The following is a 17,500-nucleotide window of genomic DNA, read 5'->3' as shown; positions in this document are numbered from 1 at the left end:
CAATACACATTATATGTACACATAAATTTTGACTGCATTCTGCATTTTTGAAGACGGGCCAACTTACTCAGAGAAAATGTTTCGAACGCACTCGTTACGTAACTTATGACAGCATTTCTTCCCTCTTTCTCGATAGATGATTGGCTATACGTAACGAAGGCTATACCTCTGGCAACAATGACAAACAAATTTAAATACAAGTAAAGCAGCACACCTTATGAACTCTGAAACTTCTCCACTGATAATTGTCATAATGAACAAAGCAACAAAGTTTGTTAATAAATACAAAAACACTTCGATTATTAGTCTGACTCCCAAAATAAGTTTCCTAAGAAATTACAGTCTACTTTATAGGTCACAATCAGATTGACAAGATGTAGGGAATAGTTGGTAATTTTCAAAAACATAGTAGACAAGCTTGATTTGATAACTGCTATATCCAATGTCAAGCAATTTTTATTTATTGGCTATCTAACCTATTTACTGAAAAAAAATAGCCGGTACTGTATTTTGGCCTTTAAACCTCACCAGTAATTATCGTCAGAATGATAACTTCATGCCGAGGCTCCACCCACTTTGGCCTCGTTATAATTCAGGATAACACTGAAGGCTATCATGGGCATTGTTGGATTACAAAATTTAACTTCTGGCTATAAAAACTCATTTCTCGAGTAGTTGTAAGAAGTGCTAAATGATCCTCAAGGATCCCAGCAGTTGGTCTAAACGTTTAATTCATGTATATTACGCATATACTGTTGCAGCACTATACTGCTACAGCAGTATTACTACGCTAGCACAGATACCCCACCCACATCTATGTATCGTTCTGCCATTCATAGAGTATTCGGGTTTCAGAGCCGATGGAATTTGTCTGGTGGATGGGCGGGGCAACATTTAGTCAAAAGGTGTTTGTTTACCTTGCTTACGTAATGAATGTTTTTCGACTCTTGGCTCGTAATCATTGGCCATGGCGTCGCACAGTGGTCCAGGATCACGAATTCGTGGCCAAAAATCAATTTCCACTGATTGAAGGATTAATTATGTTTTTCGGTATTTCATATTCAAGTGATGCTAATGCAACAAGAGAGGACGAAGTTGCAAGTTTAAGTGGGTCATAAACTGATGGGAAAATATTGAGGTATATATTTATGAGCTTCATATTTTTTAATATGTGAAGAAATTTTACCTCAAGTTAGTAGGAATACCTTTAATGATATAACTACAATACATACATGGCGACAATATATTCTGAAACTGACAAAGCACATAGAAATTAATAGGTAAAGTTGTTGCAGATTTTGAAAGGTATTCCCACTGTATCCACCAATGTATTTGCCATCTGGGCAATATTTAGTACATAAACTTTCATAATCAGCAAAAATTTCTTGCGACCAGCTGCGACCACGAGGATTACAACATAAGAAAAGGACTCGTTTATCACCCGAAGTCCTTTCCCTTCTTGAAGCATCACCAATTTTCATGAGTGATCCCGCTACCGAACAGTCTGGAAATGGTGGTCGGGAAAGTGACAGTGATAAGGATATTGCCAGTGACACTGACAGTAATGGTTGGTAACATGACTGATGATAGTGATTGTGATTTGGACTGTGATTGTGAAAGTAGTATGGGACACTAAAGCACTAGTTTTTATTTCTTTTAATTATACTTGTTAATTCCTGTCATAGTCAAAATAATATCGTGCTCTCGTATTTCTTTATTTTTTTCATGAAATATCGTGCTCTTGTATATCTTTTATTTTTTTCATGAATTGTTATTGTATATATATAGTTTTAATATTTTTTATAATACTATAAAAATCCCTTTCTTATGACTAATGTTATCATTTTCGTGATTTAAGAAGGTCCAATAGTACATACAAAAACTTTATGTAACGTTAGAATAAACTTTTTCTTTGTTTAATTCTGCATTATATTAATTTGAATAGATGTTCAAGACACTGGGTTTCAAGTTAGGATCGTTTTCACCTTAGAGTTTTGTCCACGATTTGGCAATTCTGGACCACTGTACGTCGGCTAGATCATTTTTACTCTATAAAAATTAAAACTATCGGGTTTAGGTTAATGATAATGCTGACAAAATTTGTGTGTGGTTGTAAAATATACATATGTTAACTTTCAGCTACATCCGATGCTTTGACAAGGAGCAAAGTCAAAAAAACCGTGTTACAGAAGCCCTGAACGTCTCATAGTAGTTTATGAAGCTGCGATTCTTGTAACAGTTTTCTGCCGCTTCTTCTTACTTGATTCACCAGCTGAAATATTTTCGGTTTCTCGGGTCACCCCTGAGCTTGGAATGAATGCAATTACATTATTTTTTCATCCAAGAAAGCAGAAACGCCATCTGACTCACGCGTTTCCCAATATCCACAAATTATCATCCTGAGAGAGAGAGAGAGAGAGAGAGAGAGAGAGAGAGAGAGAGAGAGAGAGAGAGAGAGAATGAGGGGCCTATCAAATGCCAGTGAGGAAAACAAGACACAGATGAAGGGAGAAAAACAAGTGAAGAAAGCTATAAAAAAAAAGTAAGTGTAGATGATGAACTGAAAAGTGAATAAGAGAAAGGTAGGAAAGCGAAGTCAACAAATGGAAGAAGCTATAAGAAGGAAGGTATGAAAAAAAAGCAAGAATGAGTATGGAGGACGACATAAGAAGAATGAAAGGTAGACTGACAAGGTCGAGGAAGAAACCAATTACTGATAAATGTGAAAGGAGGAAACAAAGTACGGATGTTGGTAAGAATAACAGTGAAACAAGATTATTGAAATCAGCAGAACACCAAACGACAATCGGCTTTTCTTGAAAACTATTCCACTGGCAGAGAGAGAGAGAGAGAGAGAGAGAGAGAGAGAGAGAGAAAAGAAAATGGATGCAAAAGTAAAAGCACCGGAAGATTCGTAAAACGACAGAAATAGTCCTTTTGCTGCCTCCAGGATTGGCCGATATATTTGGATTGTTTTTATGGGTTTCTTTCTTATCTAATCCCAAAATGATGGCCGCAGTGATATTATCCGATTCCACTTCATCTTTTAATGAGGGACAAATTCTCTCTCTCTCTCTCTCTCTCTCTCTCTCTCTCTCTCTCTCTCTCTCTCTGTAAACAGCAACAGTGTGGAAGAGTTCAACAAAATCATTAGAACACTGTGTGAATGAACAGTAAAACCTGCTTCTAGAGATAAGTGAGCACACGATGTCTTCTCGGATGGACTAGTAAGTCTTTGAGACATCCTAATCCTTGTAACACTCTCTCTCTCTCTCTCTCTCTCTCTCTCTCTCTCTCTCTCTCTCTCTCTCTCATCTGTGCCTTTAATATTGTTTACTCATTCGTAACCTAAAATTTACACTTATTTATCGGCGCGCCTGGATGATATTCTAGTAAACTGTTGGAAGCTAAATATATATGGTTTTCTTTTAACTTTGTTTTTAAGTCTGGCAAAATACATATACTGCGTGATCATCATCAATTCGTTCCAAAGTCCTTAGCCAGACAACACTACGAAAGCACCATAAGTCGCTCTTGAAACCTTGAGTATTTCAAAATATACGGGTACGTTACGGACACACGCACACACACACACACACACAAAATAATAATAATGATAATAATAATGAATAATGAGTAATTAAATAAATAAATAAAATGCTCTTCCTCTTTCGTCACGACGATTTAAACAGACAACAATTCGAGTCTTCCAGTACTCGTTTTTGAGAAGAGACTTTATTTTTGACACTTGATCTGATTTCTGTAAAATATAGTTGGTTGGTAAACAGAGGCGCCGAAGCCTTTCTGGCCATTTTGTTTCTTTTCCCGCCCAAAGCTGAGCAGGAAGCGACGAGGCTCAATGGCTGAAAAAAATCGGCAATTTGCATAATGAGCAGCGCTGTATCTTCCATTCTTTTATTCATGTTGCTCATGAGAAGCTCGGTAGAATCTGGGTCATTTCCTTTTTTGTATTTTCTATTAAAAATTTGGCAAAATCCCGAGAGGCCTTTCTGGAATTTTGAAGGGTAAAATTGTATAAGGTGTGAGAAGTATCAGTTACTCTCTCTCTCTCTCTCTCTCTCTCTCTCTCTCTCAAACGGAATCGAAAGGGAGTATAATGGAGACTTTTTAAAAGCTTTCCTCGTAAATTTCCCATTCGTGGAAACATACCATCGTTCCAATAACGCATCAATACGATTCTCGCAACCACAAAGACAACAAAAACACATTTCTCTTGTTCCCAGACGAAGAGAGAACCTTCTCTTAATGGCTGGCAATTAATGATGATGAATTTGGCCCAACACAAGATTTATAATTTCAGCTTGTCTTATTTATGGAGATCTCCGATTCGAAATGTTTTTCCATACGCGTAAGATGCGAGCGCGCGCGTACGGACACATTTTCATGAAAGATAATGAGACCAATTCAGGCAAGACTGTCCAATTCAGGCTACGTAATGACGAACTTTTCCATTGAGGTATTCTGGATGACGCAGGAAATACAAAAAGAGGAAAGAAAATTCCAGGACTTGTTATCATTGACATTTCCATTTTTTTAATTGATATTCCACGACTTAAATATAACATTATTAAAATTAAAAATAATTTTCTCCAATTTTCCAAATAATTTGCACGTAACCAGTAAATATTATTGACGTGGAAACTCATAGACACAAAAAGCTTTGCATTTTAATTAAATATAACAGGTATTCCCGTACATCTAAAATCATATATTTATTTATAATATATATGTATGTATATACATATATTACCTTCTTGACTACCACAGTGCAAAAATGGCCCATGTGTCAAAAGATCGGTCTCAACAAGTCCTTGTTCTGTACCCTTGTTGACGCTCATACCCATTCACCGTTGGGTCGACTGGTAGGCGACAGACTGGGATAGAACTCGGTTCTTGTAAGTCAGTCATTCCATAAACTTTTTTTTTTTCTCCAAAAAAAATCAGTCTGTATGATTGATCATGACAAAAATCCAAGATCATTAACTCTACAATCTAAGTCTTGAATATGTATTTCTATAGAAACATATTTTCTGTTTCAGCAGGTTTACGCTGAGTAACGAAAAATGCAAATTACTGACTTCTCTATGAATATGAAACATGGTTATTCAGCATTTCTCCTGTAGTTAAGTATATCTTAGTTTTACCAGACCACTGAGCTGATTAACAGCTCTCCTAGGGCTGCCCCGAAGGATTAGATATTTTTACGTGGCTAGGAACCAATTGGTCATCTAGCAACGGGACCTACAGCTTACTGTGGGATCCGAACCACACTATATCGAGAAATGAATTTCTATCACCAGAAATAAATTCCTCTGATTCCGAGTTGGCCAAGCCGGGAAGTATTTCTCCTTGGTATGCCCAGAATTAGAATTGCATAACCTACATTTTTCAAACAATCGAGCAACTTATCAGGTTGGGAAAGAATTCATTAGGATGCTGTTTGTAAAGAGCCCGTCACGTCCCATCACCTTATTCAAAACGATGCGTTCATAGCACCTTACTTCATGAAAAATCCTCCAAATCTGAAGAAAAATTTGAAAGACTTAATCTGTTATCATCCTCAAATTCGTATTATTAAATGACTGGGTTATCATTGACGGCCAGAATTTCTGATTGTTAATGACCAACGTTAGAGGAATCTTTTTGTCTTTGTCTAAGAAGAAGGGCAAAATGTCTTTGTGGTATTTCTCGTTGCCTGGAGAATCATTGCGATGCGTGATTGGAGCAATGGCTGTTCCTTGAATTCGGGGATTTCGCAAGAAAAGCTTTTAATAAGATGATGCTTTAGCTCCTCTTTCAAGTCTGTTGGCAAGCAAAGAGAGAGGGGGGGGGAGGAGGTGGTGTTGGCCGTGGGGTATTTGTACTGTATTACTATAAAAAATAAAAATCACAGTATTTATCGCAAATAAAGCGTTAAAGTGTTTATACATATAATTAACGATTTTCAAGATATGCAAATCAATACTGTGTTTGTGTGTGGAGTCTTATTCATTATTACGTCATTAGTCCTAAATTATACATTTTAAGTAATTTTTCTATGTTAACGTCGTCAAGTATTTTTCACAGTATTCACTTCATAAAAATTACTTGAATCCCCATTTTGTGGTTTAATTTCTTATTTCCAAAAGTCGTGTGTCTTAAAGTGTCAGAGATGACTGCCATGGAAGCGTTTGTTTATTTACATCGAAAAAAATACAAATAAATTCAAGCTAATAAAAGTCTTGTAAAATTTTTTTTGATCATCGCACATCTCACATCCAGCCTGTCCCCTCAAACTAGGCGGGAAAAGCTTTGTCTCGCTCCTTACCCGACAGAGATATACATCAGCGCAAATGGCAAGAGCTCTCTCTCTCTCCTCGGTTGGACTAACAAGTCTGAGACATCCTGATCCTTGTAACTCTCTCTCTCTCTCTCTCTCTCTCTCTCTCTCTCTCTCTCGTTTATTGCAGCCAGAACTAAAAAGCCCGTCTCACACAGAACACACGGCTTATACGGTTGGCCACCCGTGTGAACCGTACATACAACCGAACCAACCGTGGCCTTATCCGAGTTACACTCGGGCCATTCTTGTGTATCCGTGAAAGCCGTGTATGATTTTTAAAACTTTTAAAAAACTGGCACGGGTGCCATGTCCGTGTATGATCGTATTAGCGATCGTACAAGACCGTGAGAGAGCGTGTGAGACCGTACGAGACCGTATGTACAACCGCACTTGAAGTCCACTCCACGAGTGAGCTCAACCCTTCTGTTGAGCCATTCTCTTGTCCAAACTTGCCTCCTTCTTCTTCTCCTTCTGTTGGCTTGTTCTTGTCTCCCCTCACGCCCTCTGGCCAAAATAATCTCAATGTCTATCAGTCTTATCAAGATTTCTAATTCCCTTATTCTGTCATCTGCCATTTTTATAACTTCTCTGTTGAAAGTTCGAAAATTTATGAAGCCAAGCCATCAAAACGAGTCACTTTATATCAAAACATACACGAATGTGTGATAATTCGAAGCATATAACTCGATCAAAAGTCGGTGGGACCGTATGTAAACCCTGTAAATGTCCAGTTAATCGAGTAAAAGTCGTGTTTAATCGTACTAGGCCGTAACAGACCGTACTTGGAACCGTACAACAATCGTATGAAAATCGTTTGCAAATCGTGTTCAAACCATGACAAACCTTGCTTGGCCGAGTATATCCGTGCTTTGTTCATACATACTCGTACATTAGTGCTAAAAAGCTCTCTCTCTCTCATCCCAGACAATCCAAGATTAGAAGATGCAAAATATACCGGAAGATTCACTAGCAACTCTCTGGTAGACATTAGAGGTGCCTTACACCGAGGGACCTAGAGCAACCCGAACAAGATGTAAGGTCTCTCTCTCTCTCTCTCTCTCTCTCTCTCTCTCTCTCTCTCTCTCTCTCTCTCTCTCTCTCTTCTGAAAAAAATCTCACTGGGAGCCACTAAGGCGTCTGTGTAAAACGTAATGACACACGAGAGAGAAAGAGAGAGAGAATCTGAATCTTAACGCCCACAGCCATTTGTAATATCTGGCATGCAACTCCATTCGTCATGATCATCTTCACCTCTTATGAAATACGGAAGGACGTCAAGCCCTAATTATTTATTGTCCACGACGTTCTGGATGTTTAAAGATTGTTATCTATAGAAGGGCGCCTTTTTTCTGGGGGTGAATATGAGCTTTCACGGGACTAAATTTCTAGTGTCGCCTAAGTAAATAATAACAGGTGATAATATCTTTTATCGGGTGATAAATGTAGATAGTTATTTATTATTTGGCCACATAATTCATAGTCACGACAACATATTACAGAAAGAAAGAGATCGAGTGAGCTCTTTAGCACCATAATTGTAGAGAGAGAGAGAGAGTCGCATCGTGTCATGTCTTTAAAACAACTTCCCTGAATTCGGATGCCCGACTTTCCAATAATAATATTTACCGAGATGAAAAGGCGCCGTTTTCTAACGACACTACAATTAACCTACAATTAACCTCCGAAACCCCTGACGAGGCTCTAAAGCAAATGGATGCTGCCGAAGGAGAAGCACCGGAAGGATCGTAAAGGATCAGTAATTGTCCTTCTCCTCCTGTCTCTGAAAAATGGCTGTCATCGTGGGATTTCGTTTACGGTCCCTCAAATCTCTCTCTCTCTCTCTCTCTCTCTCTCTCTCTCTCTCTCTCTCTCTCTCTCTCTCTCTCTCAAGAGTTAAAGGCTGCTAAAAACTGGTGCTACTAAAAAAATAAAAAAAAATCTCTCTCTCTCTCTCTCTCTCTCTCATCTCTCTCTCTCTCTCTCTCTCTCTCTCTCTCTCTCGTTATTTGTTGATATACCGGTCCTGAAGAGCTGTCTTCCTATCTCTCTTTCTCTCCCAGGTGAAGAGCTTTCATTCATATGTCACGTATCTCCGTTTATCTTATCTTCATGAAGAAGCACAAACACGGCAATAGCATTGTCATCACCCTACGCCACTTGTCATTTATTTCCTGTCACTTTGTGTCAAATGTCTGCGATTGATAAATAGTAATCTTGGTCTTTATCGATTACGTCAGTTATGTCTGTGACTGATAATGGGATTCATTTAAATATGCTTCGGAATATCAGTTTTGACTTTGCTCTGTCAGTTACACGAGATGATTATGTTTAGTCGGTATTGTATCCACACACACACACACACAAACTATATATATATATATATATATATATATATATATATATATATATATATATATATATATATATATATGTGTGTGTGTGTGTGTGTGTGTGTGTGTGTGTGTGTGTGCGTGCGCTCGTATTTTTGTATTGGTGGTATCTTCTTTGCCGTTTTCTGTTGATAAAATTCAACGTCGTATCCTATTTAATTCAACTTTTCTTCCCTAACCAATCGAATTATTTTACAGATCTGCTATATTTTACTTTTATGTCTTTTTATTTCTTATTAATTTCTTAAAAACAATTTATTTCTTCATCTGTGTATTCCATTTATCTTTTTTTTATCCCATGAAGGAAAGCCGCTCTCTCTCTCTCTCTCTCTCTCTCTCTCTCTCTCTCTCTCTCTCATCTAAGTCTACCCATCCAGTCGTTTTACAATCAAAACGTGATTTCTTTTTCACGGTTTTTCTGTCTTTTCATGACTTTTTCCTTTCTTGGTATTACTCATTCCATCAGCAGTTGCCCCTTTTTCTCTCTTTTCATTGTTTTATATTTCTTTTACGTGAATTTTCTTCCTCTTCAGGATTTTTGTACGGGGCTTTAACTTGCTTTAATGCAAATATGCATCCTTTTAATTAATCAATGAAGGAGATTTTTGTATTCTACTTTAATTCATAAATAAATCTTTTTTATAAGACCGAAATTCATCTAAACTCTATTCTCAGAGAGAGAGAGAGAGAGAGAGAGAGAGAGAGAGAGAGAGAGAGAGAGAGAGAGGTGCGCATTTCGTACCACGGCCCTGAAAGCAAGTTCACAGAATCCAAATGATGGTCATCATCATAAAAATGGAAAACGAAAATCTATGCCGCTGAAAGGTCCGGCTCAAGTGGAAGCAAGTAAGATTTCCTTTTAAGTCAACTTTTCCTTCGGATTGTTCATGGAAGACTGTACGCAATGCAGGAATAACAAGGAATTAGAATAGTCTGGACAGACGCCGGCCTCAACACGCGGTGTTTGGTTGCTAAGATCCAGTTGTTTATCGTAAGAATACAGAGGAAAAAATTGAGTCTTTAAAGGGTGAAGGAATGTTACAGTTAATCGTCCTCGAAAATGGAAAAAGATTAAACGATTGCTGTTGAAAAAAAAAATTAGAAAATGAATTTAACAGATGCTTAAAGCCAAGAGAAGATTATCCTCAAAACTTGCGAAAATCCAATACAGAATCAGCTGAAATATACGTGAAAATAGGGTCAATTTCCTTGAATAGAGATAAAAGCCGTAGACAAATCTCAAATGCAAGTCATCGTGAAACGGCAGACTATATTAGATTTATTATCTGAAAAAATAGATTTCTTTATGTGATCCAAAGGAAAAAGACTTCCCCCCCCCCTAAAAAAAAAAAAATGTATTATTTATATTATTCCATATGTCATTGATAAAAAATCCGTGTTCAGTCTATGGTCAGAATTAGTCTTGGAGACACTAAATTAGTTATTGTAGTTCTTCAGAATATAATTCGAAAGTCACCTTGAGCGATTCGGTATTTCTGGCCTGTCAATCAGTGTTGATATCATTGGGGCTGCATGATTTAATTCGACTCTCGTTCGCGTTTCACAAAGATCAGCGACGCATCTTTCCCCGAGAAGGAGGAAGCCGTAACACCGCTGAATATATTTCCTCCAAAGACCAGAAAATCACACAAATAAAACATGAAAAAATATCAGCAAGAAATCAGAAGACAGGAAAGACGTACTTCCGTATTCCCGAGGACCTCTTGTCGAGAAACCACCCTAGAGGAAAACTTGAAGAAGAAACCGTTTCAAGAGAACTTCAAAAGGCTGCGTCCTCAATCAATCATCTTGGTGCATCAAAGAAGTTCTGGGAAGATCATCAGTAAAACAAGGAGGACTTTCTAGAAAAGAGGTCGTTTTTGCAATCGTGGGTAAAATGAGCCAGTTCACCGTATACCTAAACTTTTGGTACTAAAGTTGCACAAAAAATTTCCAATGCATGCAAAGCACGGTACTGGAAAAAATTGTAGGATATTCCTTAAAAAATTATTCAGAGAATTAGTGTGATTCAGGTAAGAACATGAAAATACGTAAATGGTAGTCGTAGCAGACCCTAACCTACAGGTGCTTCAAATATTTTTCTTGCATCTATGAATACAAGAGTAGTTATATATATATATATATATATATATATATATATATATATATATATATATATATATATATATCTATATATATATATATATATATATATATTATATATATATTATATATATATGTGTGTGTGTGTGTATGTGTGTGGGTGTGGTGTGTGTAAATAAACATACATATTTCCAGATAGCCATCTATCGTTTATAAAGTCAAAAAAGATTACTTTTAATTTTTCAATAAAAAAAATAATAACGTATTTCGATATGATTGAGTGTGAAGCTGTCCGTATTCAGCTGCCAAAGTAGGACCTTACAGACCTTACAGACCTTACATCTTGTTCGGGTTGCCCAGGTCCCTCAGTGTGATGCACCTAGTATAAACCGATATTTCATCGCCGCAGAAAGGAAGGTAAGGCTGGGTGGGGGTGGGGAGGATCATTTTATGACTGTTATATTTTTATTCTCTATTTATATTATCCTAATTATTGAAATGGGAGAGCTTGAAACCAGCATGATATTCAGAAGTGTAAATGATTACCAATTTATTCACAAAAATAAATAAAGATACCAAAACCATAATTAAACAAGAGTACAAACTCATAACAAGATGCAATCCTAAACAATATACACAAGAGCAAATTCAGCAACATAATTACCAACTTTTTATTCGCAAAAGGCCCATGAAATGTAGTACATCCATAAAATTAATAAAAATACCAAATCATATTAAACAAAAGTACAAACCCATAACAAGAACAAGATGCAAGCCTAAACAATATATAGAAGAGCAAATTCAGAAACAACACTTATTATAACCAAGAGTCCAATTCAGAAAGTAAAGGAGAACTGTGAACACCTTTAATAAACAAAGGTGACGCCCACAAAACGGAAACAAAGAGAAAAAAAGAAAAACCAACCGTTAATCAACGGAAGTCTTACCTTTCTTTAAAAACCTAATTCATGCATAGTCAATTTCGAGAGCCCAAGACATCAAAAACTGGTTTCCATGTAAAAGTCTAGTTGGCTCTCAAGGTTAAAGGATTCCGTACCAGACAAGATCTGAAACGTAATGGGCGATAGTTTTCTTGCAAACACCTCTGTTTTCGCTTTTCCAATTAAACAAAGAAGATATAACTTATTTATGAACTAGTAACTGCACTGAAAGCATCTAGGGCATTTTTATGATATTATCCTCCATTGAAGGCGTCACAGAGAGAGAGAGAGAGGAGAGAGAGAGAGAGGAGAGAGAGAGAGAGAGAGAGGAGCCTTGACCTGACACGTAACAGCGATGAACAGAAGTGACAACCATAAATCTTCTTTTAAAATTGACAGCGATAAATTCACACGAGAGGAACCCAGACGGGACCGCCAAAACAGGTGAAGGGAAGTGATGGGTTCGATGCCTACTATACCCATGGGAGGGGGGTGGGCGGAAGCGGAGGACCAATTCTCCGAACGTTTTGGTGATTCTTGGAGGCCTAGGATGAATGAATGTACCCAGGTAATGATACTTCCAGCGTTTCTATTGGTATTGGGAATGTGAGTTTCTGTGTTGGCTGATTTGATCCTCCAGGGCGGATAGGAGTAACTTTTCGTTTTGGTCTTTTTTATCACAACCTGTATAAAGACATTTGCATACAACAGGAAAATTGTGCACTTTTGTGGTGTAGGTGGTGAAACTCGTTTGACGTGTTTGTTTGGAGAGAGAGAGAGAGAGAGAGAGAACACTATTTTATATAATCCACAAATGCCCAATAATTCAAATTTAAGTTACGTATCGCATTTTTGTCAGATGGCCCTTTTTGGCACGTTGGTACGTAGGTCGTCAGGAAGGTATTGGTTCCCTTAAATACTTACTCAACAAATTATGATATATATATATATATATATATATATGATATATATATATATATAATATATATATATATATATATATATATATATCACAAGGCGGAGAGGTAAAGGCATTGTCTCAGCGTACTACATAATTATTGCCGACGTTTCACATCGCTTCGATGCATTTTCAAGGGCTGGCGAATGATAAAAATACAAACATATAAGGACTCGTCACTGATAAAACACGGTATAAGATTTAAAATTGGACACTAAAAACATTTAAAAGGTAAAAAATTACTATACAAACAACACTAGGTTGGAGAGACGACCTACTAGGGTAAAAAATAGAAGGTGACTGAAGGACAGAGCGGGGAGGAAAAAAAAAGAAGAAAAAACACCCACACACACAAAACTATACAAAAGACGAGAGACAGAACTTAAGTAAACAAACAAGTGGTTAGGCTATAAACAACTGAATTGATGAGGACTGGGCATTTAAATTCGGTACATTGGTCTTGACTAAAATGGATTTCAGTGTTAAAAAGTTCATCATCCTTATTGGCTGATCCAATAATTTTAAAATCATCACGATGTCCAAGCGGGAGCGACAGGTAATGGTGTGATTACGGATGCTAGATAGCTCAGGATTGGATAGTTGCATCCTGTTCGGAAACTGACTCCTTTGTGGGCGCAGAATCAGACTTGTAGCAGCCTCTTCGTGCATCCAACATAAGTACCCCGAGTACATCTGGGACAAGTGTATTTATAAAACTATGTTGGACATCAAAAGGCTGGCTTAATCGTCTAGGCTCTGAAAAGAGATCGGATGGTTAGAGGATTTTTCGGAATTAATTTTGAGGTTCAAGGCTGGTATTTCATGTTAATTAATTGTATAACTTTCTTTTTGAAGGAATTGTCATGGAGAAAAGGGAACTTAGCATAGATGATTAATTTGGGAACGATATGTATAGGAGGTGGGGGTTCATTTTCATGTTTAAAAAATTTATTGACAGTCCTATAAAAGTGCACTGACGGGAAACAGTTGTGTTAAAAAAGTCACTAGAAAATCTATTTCGTGTGGAAAGAGACCCAACTGGAAGTGAGGACAAAGGCTCTATGAAGAAGGGTGAGAGGGCATTTAATTTAAAATTAAAATTACCATGAGCTATAGAAATTTGTCCCTAAGCCTGTGAATGTGCTCTTTCTGTAAATTTCTTTGTATGAAAGCTATTATTGTCTCTGGAAACAAGTAAATCTAAAAATGGTAGGGAGTTATGGGATTCTTTCTCTATGGTGAACTTAATATTAGGATGTTGAAAGTTAATAAATTCTAAAAAAATTCTTAGCATTAAAATCAAACCTTAATAATGCAAAGTGTCATCCACGCTACAGTTGGACACAGGTTTCCCTGGTACACCTTGAGGGACTTCGAAAAATTATTTGGTAACAGTGTTTACTGAGGGGGATGGGGGGAGGACTCTTCCTCTCTTAGCAAGAGTTCCACCAATAAGCTCTGGAATTCTTTCAGTGGGAGGAGTCATTAGGTATGGTTGGAGAAACACACACACACACACACACACGGAGTAAAAAAAAAAAAAAAAAAAAAAAAAAAAAGAAATCTGGGCAGGTTATATCGCTGTAACTAAGATTATTGTCTCACTTTTAACATAAGTTTGTTTATTAAGATTCCATTTAACTTTCGTCTAAGTCGTTATCTTATTATATATCGGTCATATTCATTACACAATACTTAAAATTGATCAAAATTTTAGAGTTATATTGGTATTGGAGAGAATCACGAACATCATAACAGGATATTTTAACCTTATCACGTAAGCCAAGTTAATAGTATCGGTTACAGTGCGTTTCCTACCAATAATATAATAGGAAGCTATAAAGAGAAGCGCAGCAGCACTTCACTGAACATACCCAAACACTCAGTGAATGTGTTGAAAGTGTCAGACACCTTAGCTCCTCTCTCTCTCTCTCTCTCTCTCTCTCTCTCTCTCTCTCTCTCTCTCTCTCTCTCTCTCTCATATTAGCTAATTTAAAGTGACATGTCATCTAGAAATACCACTGCGCTTAGTATGCAGTTTGATATGCCATTAACACCCTCTAATCTTGACTAAACTAATATATGCATATATATTTTTTCGGGGGCCGGGGGAGTGGGTGTCGGGGATAGAGTTCTTGTTATTAAGCCGTCTTAACAGGTTTTGGAATTCTAAAATGTAATTCAAACTGACAAGCTTCTTGCTTTTGCTGTACCGAGTTCTCAGCCTGGCTTGCTACAACTGAAATGGATGGGGACTAGGGGTAAGGTGGGCCTATTGCGACCCCGATGAGTGGACGAAGTACTAGATATGCTCGTGGATAGAGAGTATGGCTAACGACGCTCACACTTGAAATATTTTCTTGTTTATCTTTAATGCCTGCTGTGTTTAGTGTTTGTCCTAATATTATTATAGTACTGTAGATTTTCTGAATACAACATTTACAAGAAGAAGGATTGGGTTAAACTCACTCTCTCTGTAAATACATATAGAATGAAAAGGAGAGAGAGCGAGAGAGAGAGAGAGGAGTGAGGAGAGAGACAGATAGAGAGAGAGAGAGAGAGATTAAACGTTACTGAGAATCAAAATGAAAACTACTAGGGACAGAGAAAATTCCACAACGTGTAATAGAAAGTGAACGAAGGACTCCCAAAACTGGTGCAAAACTTTTAAACCATTCCCATATGGTAAAACTTAATTCGTTTGCAAATGATAAACAATTGTTGGATATTCAGAGGTTTCATGTATTCATGGTTGGGTTTTTTTTATTCCCTCTTCAATTGACTGTAGAGGTTATTCCCTACACGCCGTTTATTACAATAATTATTTACATGATAGGGATAAAAAACATCTATACTTGGCTTATATGGTAGTTTGATGATATTGTCCTAGGGGTTCTCTTTTAGATAAAATTTTTTAAGAAATAATCAGGATAGCGAAATTCCCTTTAGATTTTGAACTCCTTCCTTTAAGATATCAAATTCACTTTCTAATAAATAAATAAATTATAATAATCAATACCTGGAGCTAAAACGATATGCATAGGTCTGTTACGATTTTTTTTTTTACATCATACGACATGGAAGTTCAGCGGAAGCCATGGGGTAGTCCAAATATACACACTAAATTTTACATTATTTTTAATATTAATGAGAAGTCCAGAAACCTTCCTTCTAGATCACCTCTTACAATCTGTTAGGCATAGAAGATTCATGGTTTCTGACGATCTGTGGTCGGTTGTGGAAGAGTTTCCATTGTGTTCCCAGAGTTCATAAGTTGATCTGGTCTCATCTCCCTTCTCAGGCTCCAACATTTTACCAAATTAGCCTAAATATTCTCAGTGAGGTTCATGTCTGTATCCTTACTTGGCCAGTCAAGCAACTGCAGATCCTCTCGACCTTGAAACCATTCCTGGACTATTTCTGGCCGTATGAATGGGGCAGCGGTCGTGAATGAAAATGACAGGAGCAGGTGGGGGGGGAGGAATAATTCCGCTGTTGATGTGAAAGAAGTTAGAAATCCCGAAGAATTTCAATGTATTTTTCACAGTGAACCTCCACTCAATCCTGGTGATATCATCCATATAATGTAAGAAGATCCAGCCCCAAACGTTTACTGTGACGTGCCCATTCCTGGTCACCTCGTAAATTTCCTCTGTAGTATCTGAAGGGAAAAAATCTAATTTTTAACAATTTACGCTTTGCTTTTCGTAATAGGGAAAATAATGCTATATCGTTTTGGGAAATAAAATGCTAAGTAACAACCCTTGGAATAAGTTAAGAATGTTTATTAATCTGCAAGGATTAATACTTATAATAGCATTAACTTTAATCTGCAACAGTCCGTTATGATAGATATTCTTTAATTCAGTAAACAGGCTGTACTCTATATTATAAATTTGCCTACGTGATTATCATAACATTAATAATGCATTTTGATTAATGCCTGAAAGCTGGCCATAGTAGAACTAATGGGGGGTTTTCAATGAAGAATTTTTATTTTTCACACTTCTCGTGGCAAATATTAATTCAATTAGCGGAAAATACATGGTTATTGACAAATTATTAATCTTTGATTATAATATTACCCTTGCTTTATAACATTATATAGTCTGACTGTTATTAATGATTATAGAAACTCACCTTATATTACTCGGTCTTCGGTTATGTATTGCTGCCGTGACTTCTGCTAGTAAAAGACCTTTCGTCACTGCATACAACTCGAGACCAAAATTCCATATGCTCCTCCACAAATTGTTGAACAAAGGCAAGCCTATCAGCACGATGCCGTTCGGCGAGAAATTCCTTCTTGGCAGGAATTCTATGAGGTAATCCTGCCTCATCCAGACGTCTTCGCACCGTCATAGCCGAAACATTTAATGCCAGACGTTCACGAATAGCAATAGTATTGGTAAAAGCATCTTCTTATGCTGCTCGTCGAATGTCGTCGTTATCCTAACGGTGGGTGGTCGTTTCGGTGGTAGTCTTCGATCTGAAATAAGTAATTAACATGCAGATACCTAGATAATCAAGATTAATTATAGCCTGTTTACTTATGGAACGCTATTTGGTATTCTGGGAAGTAAAGAGAAAGAATCCCTATTAGAGTTCAACAGGACCAAGGCAACTATAATTTAGGTTTCATGATTTTACGGGTTTGTAAGGTTTATTGTTTAAAAAATTAATAAATAAATGAAATAAATAAATGCTATCCAAAGTCGGTCAATTTCCAGTCTAAGCATGCCTCCTTTTCCATTTATTTACTGTT

Source organism: Macrobrachium nipponense, chromosome 26, assembly GCF_015104395.2.
Source record: "Macrobrachium nipponense isolate FS-2020 chromosome 26, ASM1510439v2, whole genome shotgun sequence".
Lineage (NCBI taxonomy): Eukaryota > Metazoa > Arthropoda > Malacostraca > Decapoda > Palaemonidae > Macrobrachium > Macrobrachium nipponense.
The sequence above is the reverse complement of the archived record's forward strand: the minus strand, read 5'-3'. Positions refer to the sequence as shown.